Genomic DNA, 7,603 nt, shown 5'->3' with positions numbered 1-7,603 from the left:
ATGGCAGGGAGGCGCAGGGGGGGTGGCGGGCATGCTGCTGAGCCAACCTACAACAACTCACCAAAACTCCGTAAGTGGCTCTCTGGCCCAAATAATTGCCCACCCCTTGTCTAAGGTGAGCTCCTGCCTACAACTCAGTCAATGCCAATTCCTTCCATCACCACATCCTGCCTTGTGCTATCCTGTGCTGTGCATTTTGTGCCCCCCTTCAAGTGTCACCGATTAACTTCCTTTGCTGGAGTATGCTACTGAATCTCTCTGCCATTGAATTGCCACTGACATCCCAGTTCCATGGGCCAGATACAATCCCTTATGTGCTAGATCTAGTTTGCAGACCATAGGTTACTGACCCCTGTGTTGGAGTCACACATGGGGTGTGTCTACATGTGCATTTACTGCGCAATTAGCAGTTTTTAGACTAGCGTCTACATGTGTAGGCATTACAGCACAGGAACAGTGTGTCTATTCTGACTTGGGAGTAAAGTTACTCCCAAGTCGGTGCACACAAATAGGATTACTGTGCAGTAAGGCAGTATCATGCAGGTAGCAAATTTACTCCCAAGTAAGCGTAAGTCACCATAGTTACTGCGCAGTATGGGTGCACGTGTCTAGACAGTCACCCATACTGCACGGTATTTTTTGTTACTGTGCAGTAACGGTGCATGTGTAGACATGCCCAGGGAAGTGTCAAGTGAGTGTAGATATCTCCAGGGTTAGGTGACAACTAAGTAGGGTTTTTTTGGAATTAGAATTTTGGATTTAGTTATCTCATTTCCACCTAAATTCTGATTTAGACAAGCCTTGTACTGAGCCTAGACCTTAGGGTTAATGTCTGCCTTTAGTTACAATTATTTAATTATTTATTAGATAAGCAATCCAGTGACTTCAGTTGTGTTTTGAGTGTCACTGGGTACTGAATTTGTTTCAGTATTTTCTTTGATCAAATTCTGCCCTGACACACACTACATGCAATCCGTTTGATTTTAATATGCATACAAAGAGCGTCAGAACAGAATTTAGCTTTCACTGTAACTTCTTATTTTAGAACCATCTGCAGCTTTACAAGATTTGAAAGCAGGGATTTCCCTTTTTCTCAGTAAGCCAAAATCTTGAAAATGAATTTTTTTTATGTCTATTAACTGGACGGATAGCCCCTAATGATGCTTTATTTATTGTATCTCATGACTAATAAAACATACTAACTGGGACTTTCTCATGGCTTTCAATAATAAAAGAAGGATGTTTCCAGGAACTGTAAAAGTAGGATGAAGGATCATAGGGCACCCATACGCATGCAGCAAGCCTACTCTGACACGCTGTAATTAATCGAGTCTGCTGGAGCGTGGTAATTATGAGTTCGATGAGCTTTAGTTAAAGTGCCCCCACTGCTATTTTTTGAGTGTGAGGACACTGATGCATGTGACACTCCAGATGCTTTAATTAGAGCCGCTCTCAGAGCCACTCTAATTAAAGCACCCTCCTCCCCTCCGCTCCCCCCACAAACACTCCCAAAGCATACGTATAAACACCCATAGTGGTTATAGATGGACTTGTTTGAACATTGAGTCTGTTCAGTTGTAAGGGTAATGAGCAATGCATAGGCTTATGAGCTAAATACGGGATATTGCATATCTTGACCTGTGGGTGAGCAGTTCTCAATCAACCCAAACAATTAGCAAAATCACTTTATAGTACCAAAAAGTTACAACTGAATAATTTTAAAGTACTGGTTATTTAAAAAAAATTAAAACAACAAAAATGGGAGGTAGACCTACAAATTGCTTTTATGCTTCAGGGGCGGGGGGGAGGAGGGAAAAGAAAGTCAAAAAGATTTATTCCTTGGGGTTTTTTTAGTATTAAGTTAACCTGTGCTATAAGATTGTAATTACCTGTAATTTTCTGGTATTGTAACAGTTAAATTTACTCATGCTTTCCCATTGATCATCAATGAGACTTAGGCTCCCAGGTACCTCTCACTTTTGAAACTGGGATTTTGCTGCCTAAATCATTTGGGCCTTGCAATGCAGAACAGAGCACTGCCAAAATAATTTTAAAAATCTGGGTTTTCCACTCTTAACTAATTTAGCTACCTTTGAGATTTTAACCCTAAAAAATATTCTCTTATGGTAGAAACCTGAGGAATTTGTTGGGTGTAATATTGCACAAGCTACCCTCTGTGTCAGAAGAGTGATTTTCTTTGCGTACTTTAATCTGACAGCTTTGATTATTTTATTGCTATAAGTGCCTTTCAACATCTATAGCAGGGGTGGGCAAAATGCGGCCCACCAGGCCATTCTATCTGGCCCACGGGGCCCCTAAAACATTTAGAAAATTAATATTCATCTGCCCTGGGCTGCCTGTCATGTGGCCCTCGATGGCTTGCCAAAATTCAATAAGCGGCCCTCTGCCCAAGATAATTGCCCACCTGTCACAGAGCACTGAGGTACCCTGCTCCCAAAGAGGGGAAACTGCTAGGGCTTCCTCCCTAGTAGGGAATAAGGAGCCCAGCTGTAGGTTGCCGGGGCAACCAGGGAAGGTCAGCTGACCAGAAGGGGCAGGGCCTGGCTCCCTTATAAACCCTGGGGCTGGGGCTAGAGGCAGTTCCTTGGCAGCAGTCAGAGAGGTAGAAACTCCCTGAGCAAAGATGTGAGGAGAAGTCTAACCGCAGGTACAGCCCAAGCCGGGTAAAGGATGGCAGCCCTGGGATGTATGAGCAACGTGGTTTTAGCCGGGAGGCTTTAAGTTATGTTATAGCCTAGGGGCTTGTGTTTGTTTTGCTGTTTATGACCGGTGGTTTGGGAGAGACTATTAGGGGTTGGAGGAGGCCTCACAGGGGACTCACAGAGGAGTGTGAGGACCCCAGTGCCAGTGAGGGCACAGTGTTCGGGGTGCATAGACCCCAGCCCTAGGGAAGGGCAGTTGAGAATCCCCAGACAGGGGGCATTATCGAGAAGCCCCAGTGAGGGCACGGTGAACCCCGGAAAGGGGGCAGCCTTATTGAGAAGCTCAGTGCAGGCATGGTGAGCCCAGAGAGGGCAGCTTGACAGAGAACGCCCTGAGAGAGGGCAGCAGTATTGAGGAGTGCCCTGAGAGGGGGCGAAAGCCCCAGAAAAGGGGGCAGTTACTGAGAAGCCCCAGTGCGGGCGTGGTGATCCCCGGAAAAGGGGCGGCACTACTGGGGAGCCCCAGAGAGGGGGCAGTTGCTGAGAGACCCCAGAGGAGGGGGCATTATTGGGGAGCCCCAGAGAGGGGGCAGCGTGACTGAGGAGGCCCAGAGAGGACAAAAAGGGGCCAGATAGTAATTAGAATGAGACATAACATCTGTTCCATCGGCGAGGTGTGGACTGCGGTGTAGGGGAGGAAACGGAGCCGCAGATAGCGCCCCCTGGCAGCAGGGCAATATGAGGGCAGCCTCCCACTAATTAACATCAATTAATTAATTAACAGCAAGGCATGGCAGGCGAGAAGGCGGGCAGTTGCCCCAGAAACAGGTGTGCGGGCCACATTTAGCTTGGCCCAGAGCAGATACCTGTTACACCACCCTTGATCTATATCCAACATTTCTCATTTACTTGCCTTAATGTAAGGGAGCTCTTTGCATCAAGGCATGGAGACCTCAGGTTGAAGTGCATAAACTCTAATTTGGGTGGATCTTGTCTGATCAGTAAATAATTAGCATCTATTGATTAAAGTCCCAAAGTCATGTCTTACCAGGGAGACTGTGCAGTGTACATTTTGGAAGGATTCCTTGGGATGGTCTTTTTTTTGTTTTTTTGTTGTACCAAAATCTTGGCCAGTAGTTTGAAAGGCAGGTCTCCAGGACATTAGCATTTGCCAGTCTATTTAGATTTAGAGCACTTACCTAAGGCAAAGGAAGAATGGAAAGATACAGCGTACTCAGGGGAGGAAAAGTAAGTAAAGTTCAGGGCACAATGTTAAGTGTTTTTTACAATGGTCTTCCTCTAGAACAAGAAGCCATCTGATGCTGTATAATATGTTCCTTATCTCCTATTGCATATTATCCTGCTCTTTAAAGGACAAAAACAATTTCAAGAAACCACAAGGGCACATTCTGGGTTCCACATTAACCATGTTACTAAATATAAGTAAACTTGCAATCCCCTATTATATAGGAACAGCTGCTCAGACTGATTTGAAGTAACCTCTGAAACACAAAACATACATAATGCCACTAGAGGGCTCACAGACTATTTAAAGCAGTGGTTTCCAACCTTTTTTCATTTGCAGACCCCTAAAAATTTTTGAATGGAGGTGTGGACCTTTGGAAATTTTGAATGGAGGTGCAGACTGCTTTGAATTGTACATGTGGCTATTCACATACTTTTGCTTGATCACAGTCATCTTTAATGGACCCCTTAGACATAGTCATGTTGCAAACCACTGATTTAAAAGGATACTACCCTATTTTGATATCCAAAGAAATCACCAGTCTAACTTAAAAGGAAAACCCAAAAACCTCATCATACAGAAGCACTGACATTTGCATTACTGTATCAGAGCACACTAGATCTACTCAGTCAGTTAAAACTACATAATCACTATCACTGCCATTATCACTAAACCTGACACTTCAAGGCAGCACATGTCTGAACAGGCAGCTAATGTGGAAATGTTTAAGGCATTGTTCATCTCAAAAAGCAGAAGGAGAAAGGTAATCTTTGAAGTTGCACCATAAAGCTAGAGGGCAGGATCTAGGTTCTGACATACACTATCCTTGGCCAGCTGCTTAAATTCTTTGCCTGTTTCCCATCTGTAAAATGGGGGAAACATTACAAGGCATTGTGAGACTTACCTCAGTATGTTACTACAGTGATTTGACATCTTCATCTGGAACAGTGTAACAGTAGTACCATAAATATTTGAAGAGAAACCTATAGCAATAATATAAGAATTACTACCTTGTATATATACTCACAACAATTTTCAGTGTTTTTTGTGGCTACTGTGCAAAGCTACTAAGAATCTGTGATTAATATATTAATACAGGAGTGACCAAGTTCTGGCCCACAGAGCCCATCATTTGGCCTGTGGAAACTTGGCAGTAGGGTGGGGGGGAGGAGGTTGTGTAGGGTGGCAGCATTGATTGAAATGCCAGAGCTGTGGCAATTAATACTGCTGTTGCTGGTCCTACTGCAAAATTTCCTGCCCCGTGGGGAGCTCTATGGGCCAGATGAGGTGGCCCTGTGCACTAGATCATACCTATGGACCAGCCCTGTGGACTGGCCCTGTACATTAGCTCCAACTAGCAGACCAGCTCTGCAACACTTGTCTGGCACCACCACTGCACTGTGCGCTCATGTAGGTGCTCCCCCTGCTCTGTTCCCCTCTACACCCATCATGAATCAAGGCATGGGTAGTCTGTTTAGTGATTAGCACAAGGCTGGGATCAGAGATCAGGGTAATGGCTAGGTCAAAGCCAGGAGATTAGAGTCGAAGACAGAGCTGAGTTGACAATCAAAGGCAGAGATGAGGAGGCAAGCTGGGTCAATACCTGAAGTCTGAGTGAGGCAAAGCAACGTGCAAGGCCAAGGCAATAGTCAGAGTCTGGGCTACTTGGCAACAGTACGTCAAGCCAGGGGTTGGAGATAGGAGTGCAGGGACCAGCAGAGGGGTCTGGAGACAGCAACAACCTTGTTGTTCAAGCAACTTCTTGCTTCCTGTGCAAGTCTTAAATAGGCCAGAGGACTCAATCCCAATCTTGGAGTCCCAGCCAATCAGGGGCCAGAGGGAGAGGGGGTGCTCCTTTCCTACTGCTCCACCTTTGGTCCCAAACAGTGGCCTGATGGAGGACTATCATGGTGCTTGCCTCTGTGCACCACCAGGACAGTTGCTTGAGAGAGGTTTCTGACACTGCTGCACCTTTCGCCCCTGTCCCCCACCCCCACTGTATTGCATGTCCTCCCACTGCTGTACTGTGTACTCACGTGGCCCCAGCCTCTCACTCTGCTCTCCTATCTGTGCTAGTGCTCTACTGCCTCATCTCCTGAAGCAGAGGCAGGTATTGAAAGCTGGAGGACAAAAGGGGATCCCAGAGCCTCCAGTTGCTGTTGCAGCCAGAGCAATGTGGGAAGCAGCTGCTGTCCAGCAGCCCAAGGGCCACAATTTAACCCTTCAAAGGTCACATGTGGCCTGCAGGCCACCAGTTAGACAGCCTTGCTTTAAGACAGAAACAAGAACTAGCAACTTCATATGAATAAAAATCCAGTTGTACCTCATTTGAACTCCTGAAAGATGATACAGTCCAGCCTCAGAATGCATGGAGTCTCACATTAAAATGAGACTGGATTTTCTGGGAGCTACCTTAGCCAGAAATGTGGTCAGTTGAAGTGTTTCCATGACACTGAATCTCAATCAGCAGAGTTCCAAAGAAATGAGATATATAAAATGCATCATTCTGAGAGATCATGTTATCTTCTTAATCTGTTTGAAAGTGTAATTTTTAGGAAATGAATGGTTGCAACTTTGCAACAAATAGCTATTGGCTACATATGTACCATCAACTGTTCTGCTATTACTGATCTGTGTTACAAAGTAAACTCATCTATGTATGCAGAGATCAAATGGCAAGGTTGTCTAGTGCACTGGTTTATGCAAACAACTGCTGCATGTCAACAAATTAATCAAAGTGAAAAGGAAGCAATCTGTAAAGCTTTCACTCAGAAGACCTAGGTGATTGCTATTAATATGCTTAAAAGTCATGCAGATAAAGTCTTGTGTACTAGCAATATACCCAATCCCCTGAATTTTTAACATGGCGTTAAGTTTCTGATACGGCTAGAGCTGAGAGTCAGCAGGAGTTCATGGCAGCTGAGCTGTAACACTTTTTTCCCCTGATGTGATGTAGGCACTAGAATTGAAAACTTGGCCAATTGCAAAATTCTCATTGATGTTGGTGGGGGGACCAGGATTTCACTCCAGCACTTATCTCAAATTTAAAACAAAAAGCTTGTAATGACACAACTTCAGCAAGAAATAAAATACATACAAATGTTGAAAGAGTTAGATAGAAAGTTAAGGGGAAAAATCTAGTAAGTGGGGGAAAAAAGGGAAAATCAAAAGCTAGTGTTAAATTCTGTGCACATATTCCATGTGCCTAATCATAGACTAAGACACTTCTGCTCCCTTAATGGCAGGCTGGAGTTGCTTATTTTTGCACCTGGCCACAAGTATTTCCTCTTACTGTTTTTTGTTTTGTTTTGTTTTTTAATAATTACTGAGACTGTGGACTCGTTCCTCACCTTGATGGACACCTACTTTACATCAATAGTTCTGTAAAATGTAATACTTACACAATGGTTGCAAATGTAATTAAATATAATTTAAATCCACTTTAAAACCCCTTACAATCCATTTTCTGAATGCTATTAAAAGGGCCATAGTGTAAAAAATGAATCCATACCAGTTTCCATGAGATTTTGGTTTAAAGGCAGTGGGACAACTAGTCTAAGAGTTTGCTGGCCTTTTTCAAGGGTTCACATTTTGGCTGTAAATCTTATCATTTTTCAAAATCTACACTGATTCCCTCCTTACTGTGTGAATGCATGTAATGTGGCTGTCAGCTACATCATTGCAATTCCACTGT

At 44.2% G+C, this 7,603-nt stretch overlaps 1 long non-coding RNA gene across 1 annotated transcript in view; it reads left to right on the top strand.

Moving 5' to 3' along the window:
* The first annotated feature begins 2,618 nt into the window (after positions 1-2,618).
* LOC112551123 overlaps positions 2,619-7,603 on the top strand; it is a 20,601-nt gene continuing 15,616 nt past the window's right edge. The window contains exon 1 of the long non-coding RNA XR_003095283.1: positions 2,619-2,668. This is a non-coding gene — a long non-coding RNA (uncharacterized LOC112551123). The remainder of the gene's footprint in view (positions 2,669-7,603) is intronic.

This window comes from Alligator sinensis, unplaced genomic scaffold, assembly GCF_000455745.1.
Source record: "Alligator sinensis unplaced genomic scaffold, ASM45574v1 scaffold1277_1, whole genome shotgun sequence".
Classification (NCBI taxonomy): domain Eukaryota; kingdom Metazoa; phylum Chordata; order Crocodylia; family Alligatoridae; genus Alligator; species Alligator sinensis.
This window is presented reverse-complemented; position numbering and strand designations above follow the sequence as displayed.